This window comes from Thermobia domestica, chromosome 9 (genome assembly GCF_964235325.1).
Source record: "Thermobia domestica chromosome 9, izTheDome1.hap1.1, whole genome shotgun sequence".
Taxonomy (NCBI): domain Eukaryota; kingdom Metazoa; phylum Arthropoda; class Insecta; order Zygentoma; family Lepismatidae; genus Thermobia; species Thermobia domestica.
The window spans coordinates 133150587-133167612 of record NC_137462.1 but is presented as its reverse complement, the minus strand read 5'-3'; the positions used below and the strand labels follow the sequence as shown (position 1 = coordinate 133167612).

The 17026-nt window shown below is 34.2% G+C and overlaps 1 protein-coding gene and 1 long non-coding RNA gene across 3 annotated transcripts in view; one reads left to right on the top strand and one right to left on the bottom strand.

Annotated features, from left to right (window-relative positions):
* LOC145695039 (uncharacterized) overlaps positions 1 to 16431 on the bottom strand; it is a 43080-nt gene extending 26649 nt beyond the window's left edge. The window contains exon 1 of the long non-coding RNA XR_014133107.1: positions 16299 to 16431. This is a non-coding gene — a long non-coding RNA (uncharacterized LOC145695039). The remainder of the gene's footprint in view (positions 1 to 16298) is intronic.
* LOC145695036 (uncharacterized) overlaps positions 1 to 17026 on the top strand; it is a 229282-nt gene that overhangs the window by 133277 nt on the left and 78979 nt on the right. The window contains exon 2 of one of the 2 annotated variants that reach the window (XR_014133106.1): positions 865 to 971. The exons of the other annotated variant lie outside the window; for it this stretch is intronic. The gene's annotated coding sequence lies outside the window, so the exon portion shown is untranslated. Of the gene's footprint in view, positions 1 to 864; positions 972 to 17026 lie in introns of those variants that run through there. 2 annotated transcript variants of the gene reach the window in all.

Here is a 17026-nt window from a genome sequence, read left to right as displayed (position 1 = left end):
AAAGAGAAAAGGATATGTGTGAGCTTTAGGGGTGCACAAACCATTTCTGCAGCCGATGTGAAACGTTCTCTGAACAAGAAGCCATACAAATGAGAGAGAATGTTTTTCCCTATCGGAAATTATTATATTGTATGCTAACTCAGTCAAAGTTATCTTACGGTTGTACTGCTTGTCTACTCGTTCCCCTTCGTTAAAATTACTTTACACTGTACACCATTTGGGCATTAGCCTAGCTACCGATGCTTTCCGTACTAGTCCTGTTGTTAGCCTTTATGCAGAAGCAAATGAGCCATCAATCATTGTGTGAGATCTCTCAGAAATTTTACAGCCCATGTATTTTCGACCACTACACGCTCATGGGAATCGTGCTTATGAAAGTATGTAGTAGCTAAGGGCAGAAAACTCACCTAATACTACTGCTTGTAAACAGCTTATTGAAACTGTATGAAGCTTATTCTTTTAACTTGTAGCGGTAATATTTAAATTTTTAGCGAAGTGATTTCCCTTAAGAGCCGCCAGTGCAATATAACAAAAAAAACATATATGTATATTTACTCCATCTATGCGTAAGTACATGATGAAAGAAAAAATCAAGTAAGACCATATATTTCTTGACTTTTTTCTTCCTTTGTGCTTTCGCCTAGGTTAAGTAAATTGAATGGTACTTTTAAAACTTTCTGTTTGAATAAAATTAAGTTTTTTGTGTGTTAGATGTCACGCTCAGATGATCGTAATAATAATTATTATTATTATTACAAAGTGGATCTCGTTACGATGTCACTTTTAAAAAGGGAGTTTTTGTTTATAATAGGGACTGAACTGTAAATTTTAAATAATTTTCACTGTCTTTCCTTTCTCCCATAGATTGTCGAGGGAAAAGAGTAGAAGAAGAAGAAAAATAAGGAACCATGACTACAAGGAAAAGATACCGTACGGTGGAGAGGACAAAATAATAAAAGAAATGTTGCCTACTAAAATTATTATTATTTTCACCTCAAGAAATTTCGCTTTCATTGTACATCTAAAAATAAATGTTTTCCTCCGAAAAGACTCTGCCTACCACTAAAAGTAGATAGAATAAATAAATGAAAACTGTGATAAATGCTCAGAATCGAATGTAGACTATCTTCAACACGCCATTCTTTCTTATTTGTTGGGGGCGCGGTGGCTCAGTGGTAGAGCGTTCACCTCCGGTGCTTGGTGTCCCTGGTTCGATCCCAGCTCGCGCCGTGTGGACTTTGTGGTGGACAAACACCGTGCTCGGGGATTTTCTCGGGGTTCTCCCGTTTCCTCCCATTTTCTTCATTCCACCCTTTCACTCATTCCTCATCATCACCGTCTCCTTTAGCCTAACCGGCATAATCGTGGGACGTAAAACTGACAGATTTCATTTCATTTTCTTATTTCTTCCTCGGGTATCGGGCTAAATATGACTGTTAGCGTTGACTTTGGAGATCTTGATATGGCTGTATGGTTCACTGGCTGATCCACAGAGAAGGTACTAGGGCGACTTCCCACCACCATAGGTTTACATTTTTATATACCTATGTATAAACTATTGCATTCGTTTATTCTGATTTGATGTAAAACTCCGTATTTCAAATTTTATATTAATCATCCAGGAGGTGATCCACCCCCTCCAAACGTCTCTTTTTGGATACTCTAATAGTACATGGAGGAATCCAGAAACTAGTGTGTAAATATTGACATGTTAAACTAGAGGCATTTAGTACTGAGACATTTAGGTACTCTAACTTATACAACAATATTTCTATCAGCTTTCTGTAAAGCTTGAATACGACTAAAGCTTGAATACGAATAATCCCACATTGGATGCTTATGTGATTTTCACTCCGAGGCCAAGTAAGTTTATGGTGGATAACATCGTGTCCGTGTTTTGTTTGGGGGGTATTCCCGTTCCCTTCTACATTCTCATTCCATCAATTCTTCCATCATAATTAATTTTCCTTAATCATCCGTTCTCTTTAGCATAAAGAGCACACTTGCTGAAACTGAAAGATTTTTTTCTGAGTTTTCACCTAATGTATTTTTAGTGTTCTCTTTGGCTAAAAATGTAATATGCCCAACACATCCCTCAAATTTACTTTTGAACAGAGTATTTTTATATGTTGGTACGTCTCTGGCATATAACTTTTCTTTTTATCTCTGTCATATTTCTGAAATGAACTTCTACTTTATATTTTGCCATATTTCTGAAATCTATCTGTGCGTTAAACTGTATTGTATGCCTGCTACTCTCTGAAATCTACTTCAGTACCTGTTATATCTCTAAAAACTATTTATTTAATCAAGTTGTAAGAAATTAGTAAGGAAGGCAACTATTTGCGAGATATATTTTGGTCGGCATGGTCGCAGAATCCCACATTGGATGCTTAACATGCAGCACTTAATATCAAAGCCAAACACTTCATTTTCTGAAGTAATAAATGGCGGTTATTTGCTCTCAGAAACATGAAAAGTATAAACTCTTTCCTCTTTTCTTTCTAATTTTGTACAGCCACATTCATGAGAAGAATACATTATATTGTATGACCCACAACAATTTATAAAAATGAGTTTGTGAGTACTAAGTGCTCAAATATCAAATATTAATAGCTACGGGGTCTGTTCAAGAAATATAGGAACCTCATTCACAATATATATCAAGATCTCAATATTCATCATATTCATCAAATATGATCCTTTTACGTCAATATACCGTTGTCACAGCTTCTGGCATGCTTGGTACACTTCTTGGAAGTCTGCAATTAGAATCTGCTTCAAATACTGTGCCGAAGCTTCTTTAACTCTACCCACTGTCCAATAATAGTGGCCTTTCAAGTCTGTTTCATCCGAGGGAAGAGAAGGAAATCGGGTGGGCCAGGCTTGTAGGGAGGGTGAGACAGCGTGGCTAGAATCTCCTTTACGCAAAGCGACGTGTGAGTTGCCACATTGTCTTGATGGAGAATCCAGGTATCGATCATCTTTCTTCCTTTAACTTTTCAGCATCATAAAAAACGACCGCACACAGTTTTTCAATTGTGAGTTGAACCTTGATTCATAACACCACAAAACAACTGCTCATTCTCTACGCTCTGCAAAGGATCAGTGGCAATAGAGTCTGATCACGTTGCATCTTTAACGTCAGCCCATGTAAACCACCCTCCTCTTCTTCCTCTAGACTAGAGACAATCAGTCTCGATACTTTCTGGATAAACCTTGTATTTCAAAATTTGAGATCATATCGTAAAGACAACATACGAGTACCGTATATCAATTGCCTTTTATTTTCCGACTTTGAGTATGTAATTTAATCGCTTGATACCTAATAACAAAAAAAAAAAAGTTTTTTCCTCGAAAGTTGGAAAGTTGGGCATACTCTCTCGAACTTCAACATCTTATGAGGTGGACTAATATTCAAGGTTTACAAGAAGTTGATAAAAATATCGTCGTACAAGTAGATGAAATGCATTAGCAGTACGTACTTTCATATTAACATCTCAAAACTTGCGCACTTGTTTATGGATTATTCCACCATATCCATCATACAGTTACACACCAAAAAACGGCAAGTGTCAACGTTTAAACGATCAAATTTTATCCGGAACATCCCCTCCTCCATAGAATAAATACTGTCCTGAAGTGAGAATTCACGCTGGGGCTTTCTTATTTTTTTAAAGCACTTGACAATCATGAAAGAAGAAGGGTTTGGCACTGTCGCTTCGGACGCTTACGAAAATATGATTTACCGGAAGTAAAAGCAGGAAATAATCAAAGTAGAGAAACAATGTTACAGCACAGTGATCAGAGTAATACTTGTCAACCTGTCTCTTTAACAATCCTTTCCTTCTACTAGGACTACGTTTCCTGTTAGTCTTTCTAATTTTCGTTCATTTTCTGTTTAGGATGTCTAATTTTTTTAAACTATAAATATTCACCGTCCACTACCACTATTCAAGTTACCGAGAGAAATAAATGATCTAAAATATTGTTCTGTTCATGTGTTTATAGGCGGAACACATGCTCTATAGCATTGGCTATAGAGCACTGGGTGGTATTCTATGTGCCCGATGCGTTACTCTACAGAACACATAATTCTAATCGCATTACCTAGGCTGCTGACATTATGGTATAGGCTAACCAAAGTGTCGTAACCTATCACAAGGTAGCCAAAGTTATTTGCAGAAATAATATTGTAGCAATACTACTATATATACATAAGTTGTACCCACCTAGATCTAGCATGCATTATAGCCAAATCTGGATTAGTAGGACGTGGGTAACTGAGAAACCTCTAATTTTGGGTAAATCATGCTTCAACTTTACCTCTATAACTGAGACATCAGTTTTTTTTAGCCTGTTAAGTAAGAAACTCAATAACTGACATACTTCTGTAAGTGGGATTATGTTGAAAGTCCCTAGCGATCCCGATTATCCAAATTTGAATATACTATTGACGGTGAATTCACAAAAAATAATTAAGGTACTTCTTTGTAATCTTGAATTTCACCTCTGTACAAGTGCGAAGGTTTTTCCATGTAGTTTTGCCTTCCCAATTTTCAATCGCTTACTCGTAAACCGAGGCTTCTAATATTATTTTATCCAGTTATTTCGATCGATATATTTGAATAATCTTTAACTACATGAAAGACAAAATTCACAGATTCACTCATCATCAGGACTTCAAACCCGACGAGATACTAACTTAAAGTTTTATGTAGAATTGTTGTCCTTGACCCCTAAACTGTGAAAAAGATGGGTTTTGAGAAATATCATCTCATAAATTGTTTGTTTGAATGTTTTTCCCTCTGTTCATCAAATTTCCAAAAGTGTTTTGCGTAAGAATCTCGAATATTGCATTTGTAAACAAAGTGGACTGTGTGGGGTGGAGTTGAACTAAAAATTCAGTCTAACGGATTGCATGATTTTAAATAAAGTCCCCGCTTTGAGGTGCGTGAACACAATATTTGATGTAATTCTGGTAAAATGAGAATTATTTAGGACGGTTTGTGTGAGGATTTCACTCAACTCACAGGAAAAGAAAGAAAAAAAAAGAGAGAAAGGAATATAGGCTATATCTTTCAAATGTTTTCCACAAAACTAGACTTCTCTTGCTAATAGCATGCACTTCTGTTAATTATTACAGTATTGAAGAAGGAATACTCAATAGATAAAACTGTTTCCTTGAATTTATTATATGGTAGCATTATATGCAAATTATTGTAATCAAACAAATGCTGAACAGGAAATTTACAGTAAGAAATAAATTAATACACTTACATGATTGTTCACTCATTAGAAAATTTTACTGGAATTTATGAATGGGCTAATTTTACAATATTAATATAAACATGTCCTAAGATACAGTTTATAAGTTCTTATATATATATTTCTATATAAGTTTTCTCGATATGCAAATTTTATTATCGTATCGTAACAGAAACACAATAATGCGGAACCTAACGAGGAAATATGTTCAGTAGCATTAAGATTAGAAGAAATATAGGAAAAATGTAGACATTACATCACCCACCAAGTTAAAAAGCATTCACAAAACTGTATATTTGTTCATGTTTGCATTATAATATATCATAATATGTATAAATCGAAAAGATGGGTTTTCCTGTGATACGAGCGTCATTATGAATCGAAAATAGAAGTTTGCTTTTAGTAATCTCATGTGACAACTTCTAAGAAACAAAAACATTTGGGTATTGCGAGATGTCGAAAATCGACACCATCGAAAATTAGTCAGATAATAATCCAAAGTACCGTTTGAAAAATACAACTTATGGCATCATTTCGTATGCCAAATGATGATCCCTTCACGATATTTGCATGGTGCAAAAACTTCAGAGGTTTATGTCCATTCATTTAAAATTTACAAAGGCATGTCAAGATAAATGGCCCATTTTGTATATACTGACATTACCTGACAACAAAACGAGTTACAAGGTATTTGTTGCAATTGGATAACACACTCATGTTATTACTACACTCATGTTATGTGAAATTTCAGTGTCTTAAAGAATGAGCAAATAAAGAGCTCCCTACAAGTAAAGAAACATTTAAAATTACTATGATTAATAATACTATCAATCATAATTTTAATACAATTCCCTAGTATGAAGCACCGTAAGACTTACGATAGCTGAAAATGATTATAATTCCGAGGTTTGTAAGTTTTAATGTCAGAGGCGGATCTACGAGACAAAACCTGTGGGAGAAGAGGGCAACCAGAGCCCAGTCTTTGATATGTATATCATGAGTTTACTATAAACTTGCATAAATATATAAATAATAGCTTCAATTATTTTTGTCACTCAAAAAACTCGGGTGGAAGGGGGCTTAGGTCCCCCGGCTCTGGGCTAGATCTGACACTGTTTAATTCCACTTGTGACTACAACAAAAGGCTGAATTGGGTTTCCGTTAGGCTATTTTAATCAGCCGAAATATTGTAAGGCCTAACATTTAAACAACAATTTAACTAGCTAGTTTTCATCCCATCGAAGCAAAGCTCGTCTTTTTGTTAATCTTTTTGTTTCTATATAAACTAACAAGCTGATAATTTGTAATATATTTTCAACAAAGTTAATCATTCTATTATCTCTAAACGAGCATAATTCACGTTTGTTTTCTATAGTAAGAACAAATTCAGTTTATAACTTCTTCTACTTTTTACTTCTTTTTTTTAAAAAAAAAATATGTTTCATTTCCTAGTTTGCTGATTTTAAAGTTTTATAAAATATTATCCAGAAAATGTGTTGAATTAATAAGTGGCAGTGTCATGTGAACACCATATAAAGAAATTTATCTTGAATGGGGTGTTATTTTCTCAAATTGAATATTGAAACCGGAAATTGTAGTAGATTTGTAGCATTTGCTGGTTTCAGTAGAGAGATTAGAGTGGAGATGGAATATAACTCTGGAATGCTCAATAGACTGCAAGAAACAGCTTCTCGCTATCTATTGCCTTTATGCTCTATAGCGATTAATGGTTTATTTCTATCACTTCTGGTCTAAATATCATATTTATCAATGAACTTGGTTTCTTATGTATGACCATCTTCATCCTGACCAAAATTTATGATGGTTCGTGAAATAGGTGTTGATATTTTCTTACCGGGCAGAGTAAAGATATAAAGAAATTTTTGTAAATCCAACTCCTTATGAATGCTGAAAATATTGTCTGTATTGATGTTGTTAGATTCCAACTCGACACTTCCGTGACATTAATTTATTTCCAGGAAACATTAATCAAAGATAAACCTCAGATCAAGACTATTTTAGAGCTGCAAGATCATAAATAGTTAACAGAATTCACTAAATCACTAGGTTCAGCAATGTCTTCGTAATGGTTCATTCCCGTTCTGCATAAAGGCCCTCCAGCTCTTTGTAGAAAATATTTTAAATGCTTTTATCTTCAGGCAGAACGAGAGCCCCGTTCTTCCTAATAGTCGTTTTGCTTAATCTTTGGAGACAGGGAATTTTATGTGGGGAGGGATCTTTTATCTAAACGCAGCACCGAAATACTTGACTAACAGCGTGTTTTAATGTAGATCGAAAGTCATGTATATAAATGGCTGTAATAACAAGGGCAAGGACAAAATCTAAGCTGTCAAAATCCACGAAAATTCTGACGAGACGGACAAAATCCAAGGGACAAAATCATAAGAGTATATAATGGATGTACCATTGCACCCCTATAAGATTATTTGTTTCCTTCAATTGTCATATATTCTATAATGTTATCTGTATTTTTTTAAAATGTACTGAAACATTTTTTTTTCTTTTTTAAGTACACAAAACCCAATAAAACGTAAAAATGTTATAATAAAATGGCAGATTGGTTTTAATTAATTTCACACACATATATATGAAAATATTGGGTATTCCTATTTATTATACATTTAAAATATGTTCAGCATATTACTGTGAGACATTTATTTTAATTACGAAAAGTAACTCTGATGTTATTTGATTTTTAACAATTTTCATCCTTATGAGATAGCATATAGCAGTCTTTTATTTTGAGTGTTGTATATATATAATTATTTTAGTTCTGAAATATTGATCAAATTTACTTAGCAAATATCAAAATGTGAAATATATACTTACTATAACATTCTTACTTGTATTATTGACATTTTTACTTGTACTTGTAGTATTTTCAGTATTTTAAGAAAATGCTATTTCAATAAATTGAAGAATTACATATAATATATTAGATGCATGGCAGTTGAAGAAAAAATTATTCATCCTTTTATTAGGCTACTGCTATGATTCTATTCCTTGACTTTTGTCCTTTTTGTCAGAATTTTTCTAGGATTTTGTCCTGCATTCCTAGTAATCTGTTTAGGAATTCTAACAGATTAAGTAAGAAGAACAAATATATCTTTAAGTTTCATCATAAATTTTTAGATGTTACTTCACTTGTTCTTGTCGGAAAAATGACTAGGATACAGTTTTGTTATTAGTAGTGTTATTCGCATCTACTTTAGTACAGATGAATGTGACATTTTTAATACCTGCAAAGAAATGGAAAATTGATTGGCTCTGTTGTAAGAAAACCGTTTGACATTATAACTGAAACGAACACAAAACAAACTTACTTCAATCGAATATCAAGTCATTTCACAACAAAAGTTCATTCGGATTTCCACTAATTTATTCCCAACATGCTAGGGCTCGCAGTCTTTAAAAAGTACTACAGTTAACATCCTCAAGATATGTTTGGTCATATATTAAGCAAGCAATGCAAGAGGATGCATAAGACGGGCCTTAAGAAATAGTCATAATACTCTATATCACAACTCCTTTTTAGGCATCACCTTATCAGCTGATTTGTGTACAGATAGTAAAAAGCAGCAATACAAAATATCAATATCACATATTGAAATACTTGTATATTTTTGTAGAGTTTCAATCAAATCAAAATGTCAAATAATCGGGGAGGAAATATATTTATAAGATGTTTCAGTTTGCTACTTTTAAGGTGATTGCCTACTGAGTTCACCAGTAGCCAATCAGCATTCAGAACATGAAGCTTCTATGTTTATGTTGAAAGTAGGAAACAAGCCGAAGGAACCAAAGCGAGTTGTAAAGAAAATCAAATAATCGAGAAGAAGGCTGGAATCACGTGTAATAAACTTGGTGGCTTACATAGATGTGGTTGCTTGCTGTTTACATTTAGAACAACGATGATGAGTTCTTGTTTTAAATTGTATTGGCTATATTGATGATATGTGGTACATAGTATTGCTAGTATTTACATTGACAATATAAGTATCAGGGGCGGATCCAGGTAGTGGGGGCAATCGCCCCCCCCCAGAAGACAAAACGTTCTTATTTTATATATATATAAATAAAACCCATCCCAAAGTTTGAGGCCTTAAAAGTAGCAGTATTACAACCCCCCCAGAAGCCGGTCCTGGATCCGCCCCTGATAAGTATATATGACATATTGCATCCAGTATAGAATCATGTATAGAAGACAAATCAGCTGATCAGGTGATGCCGAAAAAGACTTGTGATGTAAAAGACAATGTGCAGAAACGCTGGTGTAGATAAAGTTTAGTATCCTATATGAAGTTCAATATTCTAAACACTTGTTTCAAACTTAAGTACTGTCTCATATTTTTTCAAATCAGGTCGTAGTGTTATCCTACCACTAGAATTAAGTTAATGGACTGCATGTAATTGAAATATGTTTTCCGTTTCAGTTAAATCACAAATTACAGTTAATTACAAATGACAATTTTTAATTACCTGAGCAAATCATAGTAATAGATACAAAAAGCAGAATCAATTATATCGTGTATATATTTTGACTAAACTAAATGGTTTCGAAATTAATGAAAATATGAGCCTAATACGAGCTTTACATTTCAGAAACACAGGAAACACATTTTTGCACATCATATATACAATTAAAACAATTTCATGTCAAGCTGAGAATAAAAAATGAATAACTGTTTTAGGGTGCAGCAGTTTTCATGTTATTTACTTATTAGTAGCTACTACCATTTTGATGAAATAATGAAATTTTAAATTTACAATCCCTTACACCCTTTACGCAAATAATAAATAGATAAATAAATAAACACATAAATAGATAAATAAATAAATAAATAAACGAACCCTTCAATTTTGAACGTCCCACGATTATGCCCTGTATAAGCTATGATTATGAAATAGTTAATGGAATGAGTGGAAACGGGAGGAGTTTGAGAAAACCCACGAACACGATGCTTTTAAACAAAAAATAAATAAAATTCTAATGGAACCTGGACTCCTCACACCAGAGGTGAGTGCTTTACCAGCAAGACTCCGTGTCTGCGTTTACGTTAAAGGATACGCGTAATTAAATGAAAGTGGATGATGATAAGTGAATTGACACAAAGAGAACTCTGAGAAAGCCAACAAACACAATGTGTATATATATATATATATATATATATATATATATATATATATATATATATATATATATATATATATATATATATATATATATATAATCAAGTCATATGGTTTGAGGTCGAACCAGGGATCCCTGCCACTAGTGTAGAGCTCTACCACTTTCTTTAAAACTCTTTTCGTCACTTATGTTCACTTTCTTGCACTTTTCGTGACTACTAGGCTCCACAGAGACAAGAAAACAGAAATATCGAGGACTGTTAATAAACATCCAAGACCTTCAGAGAGACTCGAACCCCAATAGGCTTCCCAGCTTACAATCGTCAGTCTACTGCAAGGGCGCACCCACGGGGGGAGAGGGTTTACCGAGTCAGGACCCCCCCAAATTTCCTAACTCAACATACATTTGTACAATTTTGCAATAAAACATCTTTTTCAGCAGGGAAGTGATTGATGTAGTAAGAAACTTTGATCTCATACTTCGACAGCACTCTATCTTTTATAAAAACAATATAATTTTATGGCATCTTTTCTGAAAATATAGGCGGAAATATTTTGCAGTTACTAGTCGTCCTTGCAGAAGCAGAATAATACCTGTTCATTACTACATAGACGGAATGGCATGTAGTATTTGGACCCCTTGCCTAAAGCTTGGATCCCTCCCAACAAATATTTCTGGATGCGCGTCTGGCCTATCGCCTCAAATTGCTTTACTATACCACACCGGCACCACTGATCCACCATGCCTCCTGTGCTGTTCCCAATTTCCTTGATTTCACCAATTCTTTCATCAGGATTCACAAATAGTTATCATTCGCTACCTTTACCGTAATAAAGAGCATAACTTTAAATAACCTATGATGGGCCTATATAGTGTTGTAAATAGAAAAAAAACCGTTCGTATTTTTTCAGAAATGTACGTTTTTTTTTAGAAAAAAACATTGCCTCTCGTTTTTTTTCTAAATTTCGTTTTTTTTCAAATAGTCATTTGTAATGCATCTTACGTCTATTTCAGTACTAAATATTTTTATGTAGGTATAATCACCATAAAATGCAACATAAATTAAACGCTAGATACTGATACGCTACAAATATTTTACAATTTACATAAATACCATACCTATTAACAATTCGGGTTTCAGCAGTTTTCATCAATATCAACTAAGGGTAAGAAATAAAAGTAGAAATGAAATTTTGTGTTTTCGTGAAAGCAGGCCTTTAATAACTACGAAAATAATGTCACGAACAGTATAAAATTCAAATAACTTGTCTAATGGTAAAAACTAATACTAATTTGCCATAGTATTTTTCTAAATGTCATATATAAATAATTTGTCGACTAGATATATATGATATGCAGAGCCGGCTCTACCATACTTGTAACACGTGCATTTGCGTGGAGCGGCAAGTTTGGATGGTCCGGCAAAAATCTGTCATAAATATATTATTTAAATTAAATATTTCTTGTTGGAAACAGACTTCATGATGATGGTAGTTACATTTACTAAGCTGACCTTCTATTTGAATACTATATTCATAAATTATGTTTAGGTTTCATTAGTTTAAGGCCACATGGACAATGCTAAAGCAAATGGTCGAATAAATCCGAGCACAAATTGCTTGATTGTTGCCAAATGCAAGAATTCAATTCTCGAACAGTAGTGACTATCTGTTCCATTTAGTAAGTTATCACAGTTTTGATATGACAACTAGTCTTGTTTTTGTCAGAAACAAGTTCCTTATCATTGAAGATAGAAACAACTTTTTTTAAAAAAATGTTAACAAATATAGAAGAGAAATCAAGAAATAAAGATAAAAGAGCTAGTTGCACTGGAATTGCAAACTGATACATTGAGATTGAAGCTCGATAGTGAATTCTATAAAAAGGATTACCATCTTTCCTCTGCAGGTGTGTTTGCTTTATCTTTCACTAACATAATACCGGTAGATTAATATTTAAAAAAAAAAACAGACACAACGGTATTGCATTTTTAGTAAGTATTTAAGCATTTCTGAGTGCAACTTCACTTACCCTCACCTTTGTTGTTCATGCTGGAGTAGCATAATTAAAATCATGACTTTTAAGATTTGTTCTTTCTGGAGAAAGAGGGAGGCGGCAAATTATGCTATTGCACGAGGCGACAAATTGACTAGGACCGGCCCTGATGATATGTATATAAAAGACATGAATATAGGATTACACAATTTGAAGTAATGCAGGGTGTTTCAAAATTAATATTAGGATTTTGAAACTTTGTAATATCTATTACAATTAACTTACAATTATAAATATTATATCAAATGAAAGAGCAACTCAAACAGTTTTGTACGCACGCATGTACATGCATTATTTCTTCTGTCTGCCGTTAGAAAGAGCAAGCAGCAAAGATGTAGACTAGAGAGCAGAATGTTTTTTGTGTTTTAATAAAAACTGAATCTGTACAGTGCAACGGTCTGTATGAAGAATATTAAGGAGACACTTGAAACTACGTCCTTATCGTTTGCAGTTGCTACAGGTCTAAAGCCTACAGACTACGGTTTACGTGTCAATTTCGCAAGTGAAATATTGCTGCATAACAATGAAGATCGTGGATCGTGTCGTCTTCAGTGATAAATCGACATTTCACCTAAGAGCTAATGTGCACTCATAATGTTTGTATCTGGCCGTCAGCAAATCCTCAGGAGATGGTACACTTGAAACGAGACTCCCCTAAATTCAATGTGTTTTGTACCATATGGCGGAAAGTTTATGGGCCTTTCTTGCCTATCGACTAGATGTGTGCCGTGTGACGAATGAATATCACATTGAACACTTGTAGCAAAGAGGTGCTCTTTTACTTGATGCATTGCTTTGAGGTGCTCTTTTACTTGATGCATTGCTTATAATTGTACGTAAAATGTAATAAGTACTACGAAGACTTAAAACCCCAAAATTCATTTTGAAACACCCTGCATTTCTCACCAACAGTGTTGGAACTCAGATGTAAAAAGGAGTGAAAATTTTCCTTATAAAGTTATTGTTTACAACAACGATATTATTATTAGTCGAGACTAACAACGATATTATTATTAGTCGAGACTATAACTACAACAACAACACGAGTTAGTAGTCAAAAAATATATAATCTAATGTATACTCGATGGCCCAGGTGGCCAAAGTGGCACACACGGGTGCGTCATTTGTTTAATCCGCTCCTGTGTGGACATTAATTAAGATATCGGGATATTATTCTTGCAAAATATGGTTGCACTATAGTTTATCATATTACTTTTTTTCTTCTGGTGTCGAATTTCCTTCTCAAATTTCACCCCAGTCAAAAATTCAAGAATTTTCTAATTTCGAATTTCCTTTACTTCTTTTTTCCCTGTAGCTTCCTTCAGGCCCGTAGCCAGCCCAATAATTTAGAGGGGGCCCGGTAGAAGTTAGGGGGGGCCCGACACAATAATATTATACTTCATCACCATATTATAGTTCATTTGCAAGCCTACCGTGAAATTTTATGGGGGCCAGCCAAAATTTAGGGGGGGGCGGGCCACTCTTGCCCCCCGTGGATACAGGCCAGGCTTCCTTCCTTGTAGAAAGACCTCCTTAAGACTTGCCAGGTAGATACCTCGGATGGATACCTAACTGTTGACATTAATTGGACGGGCCTGCGCGCAGTGTTGCCAATTAGGGAAATTAAAATTTTCCTAAGTTTGGGCAAAAAATTAGAAATTTTTGTTTATAAATCCGTACCTATACGTCCGAGTGCAAGTCAACTTACGCCAATCGAACATTTGTCCTTACTTAACAAATGCAAATACAGATTGTTACAATGGGTTAATTAGGGAACGCACGAAAAATTCGTATTTAGGTTTTAACACTTAATTTTTCTAGTTTTTCCTTACTTTTCTGTTTACCGTAATATATTTTTGTTAATTAGAAGTTTTGTTCCTTAAATATCGTCATAATACTTGTAGGATATATTAGTGGTGCACCAATGTTTAATTTAAGATAGTTTGCATCTGTCTGGTCGCAGTGTTACCAGCTACAGAAAATTTTAATTCCAGATTTTAGGGGGAAATTTTGGAAAAATTATCTGTTTTGTCTCTATTATTTCTCTCTTGTCGGCTATATCGGACCAAACGTACCAGTATCTGGAAGTCTCGTCTTTACTTTACACAACGCACTATAGAAAGTTTCAATAGGATAATTAGGGGAAGTACAGTAGACCTTGTTCTCTAATTGGGAAGATAACTGTGATTTTTTTAAAGGTAGAATGAGATATTTTTTTTATTGGCATGCTTACTTTATTATATATCGTCACAATACTTGTAGGAGTGATATATTAGAGGGATACCAAAGCTTATTTTAAGATAGTTTGTGTGTGTCTGATAGTAAGTAGTGTTGCGAGCTACAGAAAATTTTAATTCCAGATTTTAGGCGCAAATTTTGAAAAAAAAATCCCTTTTTTATTTCTATTATCTCCTTCTTGTTGGCTACATTCGAACAAACGTACCAGTATCTAACAGCCCCATCCTTACCCTACATAGCGCACCATAAAAAGTTTCACTAGAATAATTAGAGAAAGTACAGTTGAGGTTTATAATAAACCATGTTCCGTAAATGGTAAGAAACTGGTGAATTTCTGAGGTAGAATGATATTTTTTTAAAATTTCCTTGCTTACTTTGTTAGATATCGTCATTATACTTGTAGGATATATTCTTGGAGTACTGAGGTTTATTTTTAGATAGTTTTCGTCTGTCTGATGGCAGTGTTTCCAGGCAAAACAATTAATTCCCGCTTTTAGGTGAAAAATTTGGAAATTTTCCCTTTTGCCCTCTATTATTACCTTCTTACTGGCTACATTGAAACAAACGTACCACTACCTGAAAGCTTCCTCTTTGCCCTACAGAACGCACCATAAAAAGTTTCAATAGGATAATTAGAGAAGCTGTAACCCCGGCATATTTGATTTTTGCTTGTGAGGCGTAAAAATTGTCAAAATTTCATGTGATGACAGAATTTTTTCTTTCCCTCTTTGGATGCAAGCAAGCGACTTCAGGATTTCACTGTACCTTGTCAACACACCAAAGATTTTTTTAGGTGACTTGAACCCATATAGCAGCAGTGGTACTAGATACAAAATATTTTGAAATTCGGTTAGGGAATTTTTTGTAAATTTTCACCCCTACATTTCCCTCAATAATTTCCCACCCATTGGAAACACTGCAATGCAACTTATACCAAAAAATAACCACATCCATTTTCTAAAAAACAAGGACTTAACCATATCAATCGAATGAATGGTTTTTGAGCAATAAGTCACTAACTGGAAATGTAGGAAAACGCCAAAAATGACCTGGGGCCGAAAGGAATAATCACACAATTTTGCTAGTATATATGTACAAAGAAACAAAAAATTTGTAAGTTACGAGGGCTTCGACTCAAGTTCTGTTGATTATTTCAATAATCTGCAACGTAAATCAATAAAAAATAGTTGCCAGAAAAAAAACAGAGATTTGAAAAAAAACATGAAAAAGAACGATGTTTTTTATTGAAAAAAACTTCACAGAAAAAAAACCGTTTTTTTTACAACACTAGGCCTATAGCTATTCTTCGATTTCATTAAAAAAAAAAACTCAATTAGATTTACAGAGTTTAACATTGAGTTGAGTTGATTTTCAGTTTAACGTCCCTGTCAGCAGCGAGGCTATATAAGACGGGATCTACAGATTAACGTGGAATCTGAACCTCATGAGCTCCCACCGGGAATCGAACCGGGGTCTCCCACGCCAAAGGCACTTGCGCTAAGCGCTTAGGCACGAAGGATCTCACACAGTTTTGATATTTACAACTGAACCTTAAATAATCATGACAGAAAAAGGAATACCTTACCCATTGTTTGCCACCACACAGGAGACTCATCCTTAATCTACTTTGCTTAGAGCACTGTTTGCTTCCACGAAAACAATTACGAAATAGAAACATCAAGTTAGTAGTTTTTATACCTCTTAAGGGAAGAAGAAGGATTTATGCTCCGTAGCGCATTGCCGCTCTTTGATTGGATGAGATCAGTTTTATTTTTTATTATTACTTTTTAATTTTTTTAAAAAACAATCTTCCGTAGATTCTTAGTTATATATGCTTTATTAATGAATAAGATTTCTTCATCCACGTTTTCGTAAAGGAAAACTGAAAGAAAATTACTGTTTCCTTACGTTAATGTTGTATCATGTTTTCTCATTCGGTTACGAAATTCTTTTAGTTTCACCGTCAAAGACCTAGGGAGAGTTATGGTTAGTTGCAAATGCGTGAGAATTCTCACGTACGCACGGATGCTTTATGGTACCTATTACTCTCGTTAATTAACCTTGAAGAGAATTCCTAAGCAGATAATGCACAGATCGTTGTTTCGTCATTAACTTACCATGTACGAGTTGTTTTTGTTTTTTTTTAACTCGTTTCAATCAAACTCTTAGTTAAAACAATGGATAAAACAATTTACACTGTTGTATACGCGTGCTTTTTCGTAGTCAAGCGTCTAAAGTATATATGCTTTCTGGGAGTGTGGTCTACATATCCTGGATTCGACTCTTGGCGCAAATACTTGTCTCGAATACAAA